This window comes from Eucyclogobius newberryi, unplaced genomic scaffold (assembly GCF_026437365.1).
Source record: "Eucyclogobius newberryi isolate DKJ021-1_F unplaced genomic scaffold, fEucNew1.0.hap1 SCAF_8, whole genome shotgun sequence".
NCBI classification, from domain to species: domain Eukaryota; kingdom Metazoa; phylum Chordata; class Actinopteri; order Gobiiformes; family Gobiidae; genus Eucyclogobius; species Eucyclogobius newberryi.
In genome coordinates this window covers 382,950-398,198 of record NW_027316500.1, presented here as the reverse complement: position 1 = coordinate 398,198, position 15,249 = coordinate 382,950, and the positions used below count along the sequence as shown (strand labels likewise).

General features: G+C 39.7%; 8 non-coding genes and 1 pseudogene across 8 annotated transcripts; 1 reads left to right on the top strand and 8 right to left on the bottom strand.

The window, feature by feature from the left end:
- Positions 1-15,249, top strand: part of LOC140351445 (piggyBac transposable element-derived protein 4-like) — a 255,983-nt pseudogene that overhangs the window by 83,426 nt on the left and 157,308 nt on the right.
- Positions 2,974-3,046, bottom strand: trnav-uac (transfer RNA valine (anticodon UAC)). Its single transcript has one exon. It is a non-coding gene; the product is annotated as a tRNA-Val (tRNA).
- On the bottom strand, positions 4,508-4,580 carry trnav-uac (transfer RNA valine (anticodon UAC)). The gene has a single exon. It is a non-coding gene; the product is annotated as a tRNA-Val (tRNA).
- Positions 6,047-6,119, bottom strand: trnav-uac (transfer RNA valine (anticodon UAC)). The gene has a single exon. It is a non-coding gene; the product is annotated as a tRNA-Val (tRNA).
- On the bottom strand, positions 7,586-7,658 carry trnav-uac (transfer RNA valine (anticodon UAC)). Its single transcript has one exon. It is a non-coding gene; the product is annotated as a tRNA-Val (tRNA).
- On the bottom strand, positions 9,120-9,192 carry trnav-uac (transfer RNA valine (anticodon UAC)). Its single transcript has one exon. It is a non-coding gene; the product is annotated as a tRNA-Val (tRNA).
- trnav-uac (transfer RNA valine (anticodon UAC)) lies at positions 10,659-10,731 on the bottom strand. Its single transcript has one exon. It is a non-coding gene; the product is annotated as a tRNA-Val (tRNA).
- trnav-uac (transfer RNA valine (anticodon UAC)) lies at positions 12,197-12,269 on the bottom strand. Its single transcript has one exon. It is a non-coding gene; the product is annotated as a tRNA-Val (tRNA).
- Positions 13,735-13,807, bottom strand: trnav-uac (transfer RNA valine (anticodon UAC)). Its single transcript has one exon. It is a non-coding gene; the product is annotated as a tRNA-Val (tRNA).

The window sequence follows — 15,249 nt, the reverse complement described above, 5'->3', positions numbered from 1 at the left end:
GCTGCTCTCTTTGATTTGCCCTGTTGAGTAAATCTACTATTTGTTTTGCAAGTCCTTTGTGTAACTGTCTTTCACATAGCTCAAATTGGAGCTACATTATAAAGGTGCAGAACTACACGAACATTGATCAAGACTAGGTAATCAGGATCTACTTTTATTTATTAGCCAAAATATGAAAATCATAAGCAATTTTACAAATAATTGCACTATTAAATGCACACAGACATAGCACATGAGGGCAAGGGTAGACACGACTTGGATCAAAATGTTACCTTAGCAAAAAGTAGCTGTATAGAAATGAACTCTGGCAAAAATGATCAGAATGAAAAATACTCACACACAAAGAAAGTACCCATACAAAAATATTCAATTCAAGTGGGGGCGAAGCTAAAACTACAATCCGACTATGAAGCACTTTCTGTGAATTGCAGACAGACAGTGGCTCTGGTTGAGGTCTAATTGGAAATAAAACTTGGAACAAGAGTCATGATTGCTGCAGTACAATTCCTATTTTTGACAAGACAACCCAAATGAGGAGCATGAAGAAGCACAAGTGGTGACAATAAAATGGTTCATTTATTTGCCTGTCAACGCAATGGATCCTCTTCACGTGTCTTCATGGCTGCCTCTGGGCTGTTGTGCTGGCTAAGGTGAGTGAATGGCCAATGTATGTACTGTATGCCATTGCCATATGATGCGTCCATCAGTCGGTAGAGCATCAGACTTTTAATCTGAGGGTCCAGGGTTCAAGTCCCTGTTCAGGTGACTCTTCATGTGTAGTTGAAGAACTGTAAAATTTGATGTGGAAAAAAGGTCTTTCCAAGTTTCTTTACAAATGCTTATCTTGTATATCTCCCAAGATTTTCAGTCTCTTTACAGTTATTAAACCAACTTTTAATAACTCCTGCCGACTTGTTGACAGAATTTGGGGTGGAATGACGCAACAATCTTCACATTGTCCCCCTACGTAAAAAACACCCTTGAACGTGTGTTTTAAATCATATCAGATTGATAACCAACCCACAGCAAAGTTACCTAGAGAGATTGTGCACACGCATTTCCATTGGCATTCAGCAAATATCAAATGCTTGGGGTGTATAAGTAGGTTCCTGTTTAAGACATGAACCCACCAGCTGTCCTTACCAAAATAACTTATTTGGCAGAGCGATAGACTGAAGATCTAGAAGTCCCTGGTTCATCCCCAGATTTCTGCATGTGAACATAGAAAGCGCATTTATTTAAACCTTGTTGAAAGAATTAGAGGACTGAATGAAAGATACAAGATGATAGGTACGCTGTAGCAATTGAACACAATATGAGCTCAACAGATGAAGCTTTTATTTCAGTATGCAAGAGGGGAACAGGGAAGTCATGGAGCTTTAAAGCACCAACAGCATGCTCAAAGTCAATGAGAGTTTGTATGAAACACACAGCTGGTTTCCCTGGGGATCGAACCCAGGACCTTCTGCGTGTAAAGCAGATTTGATGACCTCTACACAATGAAACCACAGAGCATGTGCCTGCATTCTACATGGCTGCTCTCTTTGATTTGCCCTGTTGAGTAAATCTACTATTTGTTTTGCAAGTCCTTTGTGTAACTGTCTTTCACATAGCTCAAATTGGAGCTACATTATAAAGGTGCAGAACTACACGAACGTTGATCAAGACTAGGTAATCAGGATCTACTTTTATTTATTAGCCAAAATATGAAAATCATAAGCAATTTTACAAATAATTGCACTATTAAATGCACACAGACATAGCACATGAGGGCAAGGGTAGACACGACTTGGATCAAAATGTTACCTGAGCAAAAAGTAGCCGTATAGAAATGAACTCTGGCAAAAATGATCAGAATGAAAAATACTCACACACAAAGAAAGTACCCATACAAAAATATTCAATTCAAGTGGGGGCGAAGCTAAAACTACAATCCAACTATGAAGCACTTTCTGTGAATTGCAGACAGACAGTGACTCTGGTTGAGGTCTAATTGGAAATAAAACTTGGAACAAGAGTCATGATTGCTGCAGTACAATTCCTATTTTTGACAAGACAACCCAAATGAGGAGCATGAAGAAGCACAAGTGGTGACAATAAAATGGTTCATTTATTTGCCTGCGCTGACAACGCAATAGATCCTCTTCACGTGTCTTCATGGCTGCCTCTGGGCTGTTGTGCTGGCTAAGGTGAGTGAATGGCCAATGTATGTACTGTATGCCATTGCCATATGATGCGTCCATCAGTCGCTAGAGCATCAGACTTTTAATCTGAGGGTCCAGGGTTCAAGTCCCTGTTCAGGTGACTCTTCATGTGTGGTTGAAGAACTGTAAAATTTGATGTGGAAAAAAGGTCTTTCCAAGTTTCTTTACAAATGCTTATCTTGTATATCTCCCAAGATTTTCATTCTCTTTACAGTTATTAAACCAACTTTTAATAACTCCTGCCGACTTGTTGACAGAATTTGGGGTGGAATGACGCAACAATCTTCACATTGTCCCCCTACGTAAAAAACACCCTTGAACGTGTGTTTTAAATCATATCAGATTGATAACCAACCCACAGCAAAGTTACCTAGAGAGATTGTGCACACGCATTTACATTGGCATTCAGCAAATATCAAATGCTTGGGGTGTATAAGTAGGTTCCTGTTTAAGACATGAACCCACCAGCTGTCCTTACCAAAATAACTCATTTGGCAGAGCGATAGACTGAAGATCTAGAAGTCCCTGGTTCATCCCCAGATTTCTGCATGTGAACATAGAAAGCGCATTTACTTAAACCTTGTTGAAAGAATTAGAGGACTGAATGAAAGATACAAGATGATAGGTACGCTGTAGCTATTGAACACAATATGAGCTCAACAGATGAAGCTTTTATTTCAGTATGCAAGAGGGGCACAGTAAAGTCATGGAGCTTTAAAGCACCAACAGCATCCTCAAAGTCAATGAGAGTTTGCATGAAATACTCAGCTGGTTTCACTGGGGATCGAACCCAGGACCTTCTGCGTGTAAAGCAGATGTGATGACCTCTACACAATGAAACCACAGAGCATCCGCCTGCATCCTACATGGCTGCTCTCTTTGATTTGCCCTGTTGAGTAAATCTACTATTTGTTTTGCAAGTCCTTTGTGTAACTGTCTTTCACATAGCTCAAATTGGAGCTACATTATAAAGGTGCAGAACTACACGAACATTGATCAAGACTAGGTAATCAGGATCTACTTTTATTTATTAGCCAAAATATGAAAATCATAAGCAATTTTACAAATAATTGCACTATTAAATGCACACAGACATAGCACATGAGGGCAAGGGTAGACACGACTTGGATCAAAATGTTACCTTAGCAAAAAGTAGCTGTATAGAAATGAACTCTGGCAAAAATGATCAGAATGAAAAATACTCACACACAAAGAAAGTACCCATACAAAAATATTCAATTCAAGTGGGGGCGAAGCTAAAACTACAATCCGACTATGAAGCACTTTCTGTGAATTGCAGACAGACAGTGGCTCTGGTTGAGGTCTAATTGGAAATAAAACTTGGAACAAGAGTCATGATTGCTGCAGTACAATTCCTATTTTTGACAAGACAACCCAAATGAGGAGCATGAAGAAGCACAAGTGGTGACAATAAAATGGTTCATTTATTTGCCTGTCAACGCAATGGATCCTCTTCACGTGTCTTCATGGCTGCCTCTGGGCTGTTGTGCTGGCTAAGGTGAGTGAATGGCCAATGTATGTACTGTATGCCATTGCCATATGATGCGTCCATCAGTCGGTAGAGCATCAGACTTTTAATCTGAGGGTCCAGGGTTCAAGTCCCTGTTCAGGTGACTCTTCATGTGTGGTTGAAGAACTGTAAAATTTGATGTGGAAAAAAGGTCTTTCCAAGTTTCTTTACAAATGCTTATCTTGTATATCTCCCAAGATTTTCAGTCTCTTAACAGTTATTAAACCAACTTTTAATAACTCCTGCCGACTTGTTGACAGAATTTGGGGTGGAATGACGCAACAATCTTCACATTGTCCCCCTACGTAAAAAACACCCTTGAACGTGTGTTTTAAATCATATCAGATTGATAACCAACCCACAGCAAAGTTACCTAGAGAGATTGTGCACACGCATTTCCATTGGCATTCAGCAAATATCAAATGCTTGGGGTGTATAAGTAGGTTCCTGTTTAAGACATGAACCCACCAGCTGTCTTTACCAAAATAACTTATTTGGCAGAGCGATAGACTGAAGATCTAGAAGTCCCTGGTTCATCCCCAGATTTCTGCATGTGAACATAGAAAGCGCATTTATTTAAACCTTGTTGAAAGAATTAGAGGACTGAATGAAAGATACAAGATGATAGGTACGCTGTAGCAATTGAACACAATATGAGCTCAACAGATAAAGCTTTTATTTCAGTATGCAAGAGGGGAACAGTAAAGTCATGGAGCTTTAAAGCACCAACAGCATGCTCAAAGTCAATGAGAGTTTGTATGAAACACACAGCTGTTTTCCCTGGGGATCGAACCCAGGACCTTCTGCGTGTAAAGCAGATGTGATGACCTCTACACAATGAAACCACAGAGCATGTGCCTGCATCCTACATGGCTGCTCTCTTTGATTTGCCCTGTTGAGTAAATCTACTATTTGTTTTGCAAGTCCTTTGTGTAACTGTCTTTCACATAGCTCAAATTGGAGCTACATTATAAAGGTGCAGAACTACACGAACATTGATCAAGACTAGGTAATCAGGATCTACTTTTATTTATTAGCCAAAATATGAAAATCATAAGCAATTTTACAAATAATTGCACTATTAAATGCACACAGACATAGCACATGAGGGCAAGGGTAGACACGACTTGGATCAAAATGTTACCTTAGCAAAAAGTAGCTGTATAGAAATGAACTCTGGCAAAAATGATCAGAATGAAAAATACTCACACACAAAGAAAGTACCCATACAAAAATATTCAATTCAAGTGGGGGCGAAGCTAAAACTACAATCCAACTATGAAGCACTTTCTGTGAATTGCAGACAGACAGTGGCTCTGGTTGAGGTCTAATTGGAAATAAAACTTGGAACAAGAGTCATGATTGCTGCAGTACAATTCCTATTTTTGACAAGACAACCCAAATGAGGAGCATGAAGAAGCACAAGTGGTGACAATAAAATGGTTCATTTATTTGCCTGTGCTGACAACGCAATGGATCCTCTTCACATGTCTTCATGGCTGCCTCTGGGCTGTTGTGCTAGCTAAGGTGAGTGAATGGCCAATGTATGTACTGTATGCCATTGCCATATGATGCGTCCATCAGTCGGTAGAGCATCAGACTTTTAATCTGAGGGTCCAGGGTTCAAGTCCCTGTTCAGGTGACTCTTCATGTGTGGTTGAAGAACTGTAAAATTTGATGTGGAAAAAAGGTCTTTCCAAGTTTCTTTACAAATGCTTATCTTGTATATCTCCCAAGATTTTCATTCTATTTACAGTTATTAAACCAACTTTTAATAACTCCTGCCCACTTGTTGACAGAATTTGGGGTGGAATGACGCAACAATCTTCACATTGTCCCCCTACGTAAAAAACACCCTTGAACGTGTGTTTTAAATCATATCAGATTGATAACCAACCCACAGCAAAGTTACCTAGAGAGATTGTGCACACGCATTTACATTGGCATTCAGCAAATATCAAATGCTTGGGGTGTATAAGTAGGTTCCTGTTTAAGACATGAACCCACCAGCTGTCCTTACCAAAATAACTCATTTGGCAGAGCGATAGACTGAAGATCTAGAAGTCCCTGGTTCATCCCCAGATTTCTGCATGTGAACATAGAAAGCGCATTTACTTAAACCTTGTTGAAAGAATTAGAGGACTGAATGAAAGATACAAGATGATAGGTACGCTGTAGCTATTGAACACAATATGAGCTCAACAGATGAAGCTTTTATTTCAGTATGCAAGAGGGGCACAGTAAAGTCATGGAGCTTTAAAGCACCAACAGCATCCTCAAAGTCAATGAGAGTTTGCATGAAATACTCAGCTGGTTTCACTGGGGATCGAACCCAGGACCTTCTGCGTGTAAGGCAGATGTGATGACCTCTACACAATGAAACCACAGAGCATGTGCCTGCATCCTACATGGCTGCTCTCTTTGATTTGCCCTGTTGAGTAAATCTACTATTTGTTTTGCAAGTCCTTTGTGTAACTGTCTTTCACATAGCTCAAATTGGAGCTACATTATAAAGGTGCAGAACTACACGAACATTGATCAAGACTAGGTAATCAGGATCTACTTTTATTTATTAGCCAAAATATGAAAATCATAAGCAATTTTACAAATAATTGCACTATTAAATGCACACAGACATAGCACATGAGGGCAAGGGTAGACACGACTTGGATCAAAATGTTACCTTAGCAAAAAGTAGCTGTATAGAAATGAACTCTGGCAAAAATGATCAGAATGAAAAATACTCACACACAAAGAAAGTACCCATACAAAAATATTCAATTCAAGTGGGGGCGAAGCTAAAACTACAATCGAACTATGAAGCACTTTCTGTGAATTGCAGACAGACAGTGGCTCTGGTTGAGGTCTAATTGGAAATAAAACTTGGAACAAGAGTCATGATTGCTGCAGTACAATTCCTATTTTTGACAAGACAACCCAAATGAGGAGCATGAAGAAGCACAAGTGGTGACTATAAAATGGTTCATTTATTTGCCTGTGCTGACAACGCAATGGATCCTCTTCACATGTCTTCATGGCTGCCTCTGGGCTGTTGTGCTAGCTAAGGTGAGTGAATGGCCAATGTATGTACTGTATGCCATTGCCATATGATGCGTCCATCAGTCGGTAGAGCATCAGACTTTTAATCTGAGGGTCCAGGGTTCAAGTCCCTGTTCAGGTGACTCTTCATGTGTGGTTGAAGAACTGTAAAATTTGATGTGGAAAAAAGGTCTTTCCAAGTTTCTTTACAAATGCTTATCTTGTATATCTCCCAAGATTTTCATTCTATTTACAGTTATTAAACCAACTTTTAATAACTCCTGCCCACTTGTTGACAGAATTTGGGGTGGAATGACGCAACAATCTTCACATTGTCCCCCTACGTAAAAAACACCCTTGAACGTGTGTTTTAAATCATATCAGATTGATAACCAACCCACAGCAAAGTTACCTAGAGAGATTGTGCACACGCATTTACATTGGCATTCAGCAAATATCAAATGCTTGGGGTGTATAAGTAGGTTCCTGTTTAAGACATGAACCCACCAGCTGTCCTTACCAAAATAACTCATTTGGCAGAGCGATAGACTGAAGATCTAGAAGTCCCTGGTTCATCCCCAGATTTCTGCATGTGAACATAGAAAGCGCATTTACTTAAACCTTGTTGAAAGAATTAGAGGACTGAATGAAAGATACAAGATGATAGGTACGCTGTAGCTATTGAACACAATATGAGCTCAACAGATGAAGCTTTTATTTCAGTATGCAAGAGGGGCACAGTAAAGTCATGGAGCTTTAAAGCACCAACAGCATCCTCAAAGTCAATGAGAGTTTGCATGAAATACTCAGCTGGTTTCACTGGGGATCGAACCCAGGACCTTCTGCGTGTAAAGCAGATGTGATGACCTCTACACAATGAAACCACAGAGCATGTGCCTGCATCCTACATGGCTGCTCTCTTTGATTTGCCCTGTTGAGTAAATCTACTATTTGTTTTGCAAGTCCTTTTTGTAACTGTCTTTCACATAGCTCAAATTGGAGCTACATTATAAAGGTGCAGAACTACACGAACATTGATCAAGACTAGGTAATCAGGATCTACTTTTATTTATTAGCCAAAATATGAAAATCATAAGCAATTTTACAAATAATTGCACTATTAAATGCACACAGACATAGCACATGAGGGCAAGGGTAGACACGACTTGGATCAAAATGTTACCTTAGCAAAAAGTAGCTGTATAGAAATGAACTCTGGCAAAAATGATCAGAATGAAAAATACTCACACACAAAGAAAGTACCCATACAAAAATATTCAATTCAAGTGGGGGCGAAGCTAAAACTACAATCCGACTATGAAGCACTTTCTGTGAATTGCAGACAGACAGTGGCTCTGGTTGAGGTCTAATTGGAAATAAAACTTGGAACAAGAGTCATGATTGCTGCAGTACAATTCCTATTTTTGACAAGACAACCCAAATGAGGAGCATGAAGAAGCACAAGTGGTGACAATAAAATGGTTCATTTATTTGCCTGTCAACGCAATGGATCCTCTTCACGTGTCTTCATGGCTGCCTCTGGGCTGTTGTGCTGGCTAAGGTGAGTGAATGGCCAATGTATGTACTGTATGCCATTGCCATATGATGCGTCCATCAGTCGGTAGAGCATCAGACTTTTAATCTGAGGGTCCAGGGTTCAAGTCCCTGTTCAGGTGACTCTTCATGTGTAGTTGAAGAACTGTAAAATTTGATGTGGAAAAAAGGTCTTTCCAAGTTTCTTTACAAATGCTTATCTTGTATATCTCCCAAGATTTTCAGTCTCTTTACAGTTATTAAACCAACTTTTAATAACTCCTGCCGACTTGTTGACAGAATTTGGGGTGGAATGACGCAACAATCTTCACATTGTCCCCCTACGTAAAAAACACCCTTGAACGTGTGTTTTAAATCATATCAGATTGATAACCAACCCACAGCAAAGTTACCTAGAGAGATTGTGCACACGCATTTCCATTGGCATTCAGCAAATATCAAATGCTTGGGGTGTATAAGTAGGTTCCTGTTTAAGACATGAACCCACCAGCTGTCCTTACCAAAATAACTTATTTGGCAGAGCGATAGACTGAAGATCTAGAAGTCCCTGGTTCATCCCCAGATTTCTGCATGTGAACATAGAAAGCGCATTTATTTAAACCTTGTTGAAAGAATTAGAGGACTGAATGAAAGATACAAGATGATAGGTACGCTGTAGCAATTGAACACAATATGAGCTCAACAGATGAAGCTTTTATTTCAGTATGCAAGAGGGGAACAGGGAAGTCATGGAGCTTCAAAGCACCAACAGCATGCTCAAAGTCAATGAGAGTTTGTATGAAACACACAGCTGGTTTCCCTGGGGATCGAACCCAGGACCTTCTGCGTGTAAAGCAGATGTGATGACCTCTACACAATGAAACCACAGAGCATGTGCCTGCATTCTACATGGCTGCTCTCTTTGATTTGCCCTGTTGAGTAAATCTACTATTTGTTTTGCAAGTCCTTTGTGTAACTGTCTTTCACATAGCTCAAATTGGAGCTACATTATAAAGGTGCAGAACTACACGAACGTTGATCAAGACTAGGTAATCAGGATCTACTTTTATTTATTAGCCAGAATATGAAAATCATAAGCAATTTTACAAATAATTGCACTATTAAATGCACACAGACATAGCACATGAGGGCAAGGGTAGACACGACTTGGATCAAAATGTTACCTGAGCAAAAAGTAGCCGTATAGAAATGAACTCTGGCAAAAATGATCAGAATGAAAAATACTCACACACAAAGAAAGTACCCATACAAAAATATTCAATTCAAGTGGGGGCGAAGCTAAAACTACAATCCAACTATGAAGCACTTTCTGTGAATTGCAGACAGACAGTGACTCTGGTTGAGGTCTAATTGGAAATAAAACTTGGAACAAGAGTCATGATTGCTGCAGTACAATTCCTATTTTTGACAAGACAACCCAAATGAGGAGCATGAAGAAGCACAAGTGGTGACAATAAAATGGTTCATTTATTTGCCTGCGCTGACAACGCAATAGATCCTCTTCACGTGTCTTCATGGCTGCCTCTGGGCTGTTGTGCTGGCTAAGGTGAGTGAATGGCCAATGTATGTACTGTATGCCATTGCCATATGATGCGTCCATCAGTCGGTAGAGCATCAGACTTTTAATCTGAGGGTCCAGGGTTCAAGTCCCTGTTCAGGTGACTCTTCATGTGTGGTTGAAGAACTGTAAAATTTGATGTGGAAAAAAGGTCTTTCCAAGTTTCTTTACAAATGCTTATCTTGTATATCTCCCAAGATTTTCAGTCTCTTTACAGTTATTAAACCAACTTTTAATAACTCCTGCCGACTTGTTGACAGAATTTGGGGTGGAATGACGCAACAATCTTCACATTGTCCCCCTACGTAAAAAACACCCTTGAACATGTGTTTTAAATCATATCAGATTGATAACCAACCCACAGCAAAGTTACCTAGAGAGATTGTGCACACGCATTTCCATTGGCATTCAGCAAATATCAAATGCTTGGGGTGTATAAGTAGGTTCCTGTTTAAGACATGAACCCACCAGCTGTCCTTACCAAAATAACTTATTTGGCAGAGCGATAGACTGAAGATCTAGAAGTCCCTGGTTCATCCCCAGATTTCTGCATGTGAACATAGAAAGCGCATTTATTTAAACCTTGTTGAAAGAATTAGAGGACTGAATGAAAGATACAAGATGATAAGTACGCTGTAGCAATTGAACACAATATGAGCTCAACAGATGAAGCTTTTATTTCAGTATGCAAGAGGGGAACAGTAAAGTCATGGAGCTTTAAAGCACCAACAGCATGCTCAAAGTCAATGAGAGTTTGTATGAAACACACAGCTGGTTTCCCTGGGGATCGAACCCAGGACCTTCTGCGTGTAAAGCAGATGTGATGACCTCTACACAATGAAACCACAGAGCATGTGCCTGCATCCTACATGGCTGCTCTCTTTGATTTGCCCTGTTGAGTAAATCTACTATTTGTTTTGCAAGTCCTTTGTGTAACTGTCTTTCACATAGCTCAAATTGGAGCTACATTATAAAGGTGCAGAACTACACGAACGTTGATCAAGACTAGGTAATCAGGATCTACTTTTATTTATTAGCCAAAATATGAAAATCATAAGCAATTTTACAAATAATTGCACTATTAAATGCACACAGACATAGCACATGAGGGCAAGGGTAGACACGACTTGGATCAAAATGTTACCTGAGCAAAAAGTAGCCGTATAGAAATGAACTCTGGCAAAAATGATCAGAATGAAAAATACTCACACACAAAGAAAGTACCCATACAAAAATATTCAATTCAAGTGGGGGCGAAGCTAAAACTACAATCCAACTATGAAGCACTTTCTGTGAATTGCAGACAGACAGTGACTCTGGTTGAGGTCTAATTGGAAATAAAACTTGGAACAAGAGTCATGATTGCTGCAGTACAATTCCTATTTTTGACAAGACAACCCAAATGAGGAACATGAAGAAGCACAAGTGGTGACAATAAAATGGTTCATTTATTTGCCTGTGCTGACAACGCAATGGATCCTCTTCACGTGTCTTCATGGCTGCCTCTGGGCTGTTGTGCTGGCTAAGGTGAGAGAATGGCCAATGTATGTACTGTATGCCATTGCCATATGATGCGTCCATCAGTCGGTAGAGCATCAGACTTTTAATCTGAGGGTCCAGGGTTCAAGTCCCTGTTCAGGTGACTCTTCATGTGTGGTTGAAGAACTGTAAAATTTGATGTGGAAAAAGGTCTTTCCAAGTTTCTTTACAAATGCTTATCTTGTATATCTCCCAAGATTTTTAGTCTCTTTACAGTTATTAAACCAACTTTTAATAACTCCTGCCGACATGTTGACAGAATTTGGGGTGGAATGACGCAACAATCTTCACATTGTCCCCCTACGTAAAAAACACCCTTGAACGTGTGTTTTAAATCATATCAGATTGATTACCAACCCACCTCAAAGTTACCTAGAGAGATTGTGCACACGCATTTCCATTGGCATTCAGCAAATATCAAATGCTTGGGGTGTATAAGTAGGTTCCTGTTTAAGACATGAACCCACCAGCTGTCCTTACCAAAATAACTCATTTGGCAGAGCGATAGACTGAAGATCTAGAAGTCCCTGGTTCATCCCCAGATTTCTGCATGTGAACATAGAAAGTGCATTTATTTAAACCTTGTTGAAAGAATTAGAGGACTGAATGAAAGATACAAGATGATAGGTACGCTGTAGCTATTGAACACAATATGAGCTCAACAAATGAAGCTTTTATTTCAGTATGCAAGAGGGGCACAGTAAAGTCATGGAGCTTTAAAGCACCAACAGCATGCTCAAAGTCAATGAGAGTTTGCATGAAACACACAGCTGGTTTCACTGGGGATCGAACCCAGGACCTTCTGCGTGTAAAGCAGATGTGATGACCTCTACACAATGAAACCACAGGGAATGTGCCTGCATCCTACATGGCTGCTCTCTTTGATTTGCCCTGTTGAGTAAATCTACTATTTGTTTTGCAAGTCCTTTGTGTAACTGTCTTTCACATAGCTCAAATTGGAGCTACATTATAAAGGTGCAGAACTACACGAACGTTGATCAAGACTAGGTAATCAGGATCTACTTTTATTTATTAGCCAAAATATGGAAATCATAAGCAATTTTACAAATAATTGCACTATTAAATGCACACAGACATAGCACATGAGGGCAAGGGTAGACACGACTTGGATCAAAATGTTACCTGAGCAAAAAGTAGCCGTATAGAAATGAACTCTGGCAAAAATGATCAGAATGAAAAATACTCACACACAAAGAAAGTACCCATACAAAAATATTCAATTCAAGTGGGGGCGAAGCTAAAACTACAATCCAACTATGAAGCACTTTCTGTGAATTGCAGACAGACAGTGACTCTGGTTGAGGTCTAATTGGAAATAAAACTTGGAACAAGAGTCATGATTGCTGCAGTACAATTCCTATTTTTGACAAGACAACCCAAATGAGGAACATGAAGAAGCACAAGTGGTGACAATAAAATGGTTCATTTATTTGCCTGTGCTGACAACGCAATGGATCCTCTTCACGTGTCTTCATGGCTGCCTCTGGGCTGTTGTGCTGGCTAAGGTGAGAGAATGGCCAATGTATGTACTGTATGCCATTGCCATATGATGCGTCCATCAGTCGGTAGAGCATCAGACTTTTAATCTGAGGGTCCAGGGTTCAAGTCCCTGTTCAGGTGACTCTTCATGTGTGGTTGAAGAACTGTAAAATTTGATGTGGAAAAAGGTCTTTCCAAGTTTCTTTACAAATGCTTATCTTGTATATCTCCCAAGATTTTTAGTCTCTTTACAGTTATTAAACCAACTTTTAATAACTCCTGCCGACATTTTGACAGAATTTGGGGTGGAATGACGCAACAATCTTCACATTGTCCCCCTACGTAAAAAACACCCTTGAACGTGTGTTTTAAATCATATCAGATTGATTACCAACCCACCTCAAAGTTACCTAGAGAGATTGTGCACACGCATTTCCATTGGCATTCAGCAAATATCAAATGCTTGGGGTGTATAAGTAGGTTCCTGTTTAAGACATGAACCCACCAGCTGTCCTTACCAAAATAACTCATTTGGCAGAGCGATAGACTGAAGATCTAGAAGTCCCTGGTTCATCCCCAGATTTCTGCATGTGAACATAGAAAGCGCATTTATTTAAACCTTGTTGAAAGAATTAGAGGACTGAATGAAAGATACAAGATGATGGGTACGCTGTAGCTATTGAACACAATATGAGCTCAACAAATGAAGCTTTTATTTCAGTATGCAAGAGGGGCACAGTAAAGTCATGGAGCTTTAAAGCACCAACAGCATGCTCAAAGTCAATGAGAGTTTGCATGAAACACACAGCTGGTTTCACTGGGGATCGAACCCAGGACCTTCTGCGTGTAAAGCAGATGTGATGACCTCTACACAATGAAACCACAGGGAATGTGCCTGCATCCTACATGGCTGCTCTCTTTGATTTGCCCTGTTGAGTAAATCTACTATTTGTTTTGCAAGTCCTTTGTGTAACTGTCTTTCACATAGCTCAAATTGGAGCTACATTATAAAGGTGCAGAACTACACGAACATTGATCAAGACTAGGTAATCAGGATCTACTTTTATTTATTAGCCAAAATATGAAAATCATAAGCAATTTTACAAATAATTGCACTATTAAATGCACACAGACATAGCACATGAGGGCAAGGGTAGACACGACTTGGATCAAAATGTTACCTTAGCAAAAAGTAGCTGTATAGAAATGAACTCTGGCAAAAATTATCAGAATGAAAAATACTCACACACAAAGAAAGTACCCATACAAAAATATTCAATTCAAGTGGGGGCGAAGCTAAAACTACAATCCGACTATGAAGCACTTTCTGTGAATTGCAGACAGACAGTGGCTCTGGTTGAGGTCTAATTGGAAATAAAACTTGGAACAAGAGTCATGATTGCTGCAGTACAATTCCTATTTTTGACAAGACAACCCAAATGAGGAGCATGAAGAAGCACAAGTGGTGACAATAAAATGGTTCATTTATTTGCCTGTCAACGCAATGGATCCTCTTCACGTGTCTTCATGGCTGCCTCTGGGCTGTTGTGCTGGCTAAGGTGAGTGAATGGCCAATGTATGTACTGTATGCCATTGCCATATGATGCGTCCATCAGTCGGTAGAGCATCAGACTTTTAATCTGAGGGTCCAGGGTTCAAGTCCCTGTTCAGGTGACTCTTCATGTGTGGTTGAAGAACTGTAAAATTTGATGTGGAAAAAAGGTCTTTCCAAGTTTCTTTACAAATGCTTATCTTGTATATCTCCCAAGATTTTCAGTCTCTTTACAGTTATTAAACCAACTTTTAATAACTCCTGCCGACTTGTTGACAGAATTTGGGGTGGAATGACGCAACAATCTTCACATTGTCCCCCTACGTAAAAAACACCCTTGAACGTGTGTTTTAAATCATATCAGATTGATAACCAACCCACAGCAAAGTTACCTAGAGAGATTGTGCACACGCATTTCCATTGGCATTCAGCAAATATCAAATGCTTGGGGTGTATAAGTAGGTTCCTGTTTAAGACATGAACCCACCAGCTGTCCTTACCAAAATAACTTATTTGGCAGAGCGATAGACTGAAGATCTAGAAGTCCCTGGTTCATCCCCAGATTTCTGCATGTGAACATAGAAAGCGCATTTATTTAAACCTTGTTGAAAGAATTAGAGGACTGAATGAAATATACAAGATGATAGGTACGCTGTAGCAATTGAACACAATATGAGCTCAACAGATGAAGCTTTTATCTAAGTATGCAAGAGGGGAACAGGGAAGTCATGGAGCTTTAAAGCACCAACAGCATGCTCAAAGTCAATGAGAG